The following is a 2,500-nucleotide window of genomic DNA, read 5'->3' as shown; positions in this document are numbered from 1 at the left end:
TGTGCCTTAACCTAACCTACGTTGTGCCTTAACCTAACCTACGTTGTGCCTTAACCTAACCTACGTTGTGCCTTAACCTAACCTACGTTGTGCCTTAACCTAACCTACGTTGTGCCTTAACCTAACCTACGTTGTGCCTTAACCTAACCTACGTTGTGCCTTAACCTAACCTACGTTGTGCCTTAACCTAACCTACGTTGTGCCTTAACCTAACCTACGTTGTGCCTTAACCTAACCTACGTTGTGCCTTAACCTAACTTACGTTGTGCCTTAACCTAACTTACGTTGTGCCATAACCTAACTTACGTTGTGCCTTAACCTAACCCATGTTGTGCCTTAACCTAACCCATGTTGTGCCTTAACCTAACCCATGTTGTGCCTTAACCTAACCCATGTTGTGCCTTAACGTAACCCATGTTGTGCCTTAACGTAACCCATGTTGTGCCTTAACGTAACCCATGTTGTGCCTTAACGTAACCCATGTTGTGCCTTAACGTAACCCATGTTGTGCCTTAACGTAACCCATGTTGTGCCTTAACGTAACCCATGTTGTGCCTTAACGTAACCCATGTTGTGCCTTAACGTAACCCATGTTGTGCCTTAACGTAACCCAATTTGTGCCTTAACGTAACCCAATTTGTGCCTTAACGTAACCCAATTTGTGCCTTAACGTAACCTAATTTGTGCCTTAACGTAACCTAATTTGTGCCTTAACGTAACCCATATTGCGCCTCAACCTAACCTATATTGCGCCTTAACCTGACGCACGTTGTCGCTGAACCTGCTCTGTAATTGTTATGCAACTCGTTAAATTAGTGTAGTGTTGCCTAACCGCAACCCTCGCAATATAGTTCGCTATTCGCACTGCCCGGTCCCCTGTGTATCGCGTCATGTTAAACACCTTGCAAGTGTTGCTGACTTTCCACATGCTCCTGCTATACACTGTAATGTGGATAGCAGCAGGACGTACATGCCCCCCCCCTTCCCCCCTGCCTTCGCAAGCTGGTCGTTGAGAAGTTTGCATGTTCAATGCCCTTCGCATGCCGACGTACTCAGCCTACGTTGTGGTACGGCCTGTCACCTGTCCGCGGATGTACGCAAAACCCACAAACTGTGCTGCACATTGGTCCGTATGTACTGAATGATACATCGTGGCACATGTGTGACCGTACGACGACTGCGCCTAGCAACGGCGGACCATACAGTCCAAATATTGTGGACGCAGCTACGTGTCGTCTCCCTTTAGGAGCTGGATTGCAGTGTGGTACGCCATTCAGACGTGTGGGAGGAATGGACGCCCTGGATGGCGATCATCATGAGCAGTCTGTTGATGTAGTGGAGCGTGTATTCGGACGTAGTCGTCTCTTCTCACACACTGTGATAGCATGTTGCACCGCGTTCCACATCTGCGACATGCTGCAGAGGCCGGCTGACAGTCGTTCGCGCAATGGACACCGCATACGTACGGGGGCTACCTTCCACGTGTTCTCTAGGCGTGCACATGTTGTTGCGTCTATGTGGGCAGACGTAGTGTGTTGTGACACCTGACACAGGCATGCAATACTCGTTGCAAATGGCGATGGACGTCTACGTTTGCTGGTGACGTTACGCAAATGAACAACTGGTAACCCGTTGTGGTGCGGTTGTTCTCGCTAGAGGTGAATCAGTGTTGGCGACGATCGGTCGAGCTATTAACCGGTTGTTTCATGGATACCCACCATGCCCACGAACGTGAAAGGGGACCCACCATGCCCACGAACGTGAAAGGGGGGATCTGGGTGTGAGGCGATACGCGGCGGTGGCTGGGTGGGACCGTCCCCGGCCGGTGAGGGGGGGCCGCCCGGCGTGCTGGCAGCGCGGTGCGTGGGCGCACGCGCTACAGCCGGCTGGTGGGGGCGGCCAGTGGCAGGCGCGCCGGCCGACGGACGCGGCAGGCGGCGCAGCTGCGCGCCGGCGCCCCCTGCTCGCGGCGCCTTGCGGCCAAAGTAGGTCCTCGCGGGCCCGGTGCGAAGCGCGGTGGCCATCTGCAGTGTGCTGGTCCGATTGAGGACTGTGTGCGCTGAGGATGCGCCGCCGCCCGGCGCTCGGCGCCGCGACGCCGTCTGCTGCTCGGTCGCCCCAGCGGTTCTCGCAGGTGGTTTGTATCGCAGCTGTGCGGACGTGTTGGCGCGTGCGCTGTGCTGGGAGAGTTCGCTTCGGCACCCAAGTGGGGCTTTTGTCCTTCTGTGGCGCTGGCGTTGGAGCTGCCGGTCACCGTAGGTGGCGCGTGTTGTCTCCCGCCGGCAATGCCACGACAGCACGCTCCCGGGCCTCTGTCGGCAGCGGCAAGCTCAGTTGGGAGCACGGGTGGTCGCACCTAAAGCGTCTACTCGCCTAACTCCGGGCGATTGCGCCTCTCTCGAACCCGACCAAGTACTTAGGACGGCGCTGCGCGCCGCCGGGACCTGAGAGGGTTTCGAGGTGTGTTGTGCAGGGGAGCTCAGCCTCCTCCTGTTTGCAG

Source organism: Schistocerca serialis, unplaced genomic scaffold (assembly GCF_023864345.2).
Source record: "Schistocerca serialis cubense isolate TAMUIC-IGC-003099 unplaced genomic scaffold, iqSchSeri2.2 HiC_scaffold_1246, whole genome shotgun sequence".
Classification (NCBI taxonomy): Eukaryota; Metazoa; Arthropoda; class Insecta; order Orthoptera; family Acrididae; genus Schistocerca; species Schistocerca serialis.
Note: the sequence above shows the minus strand (reverse complement) of the source record.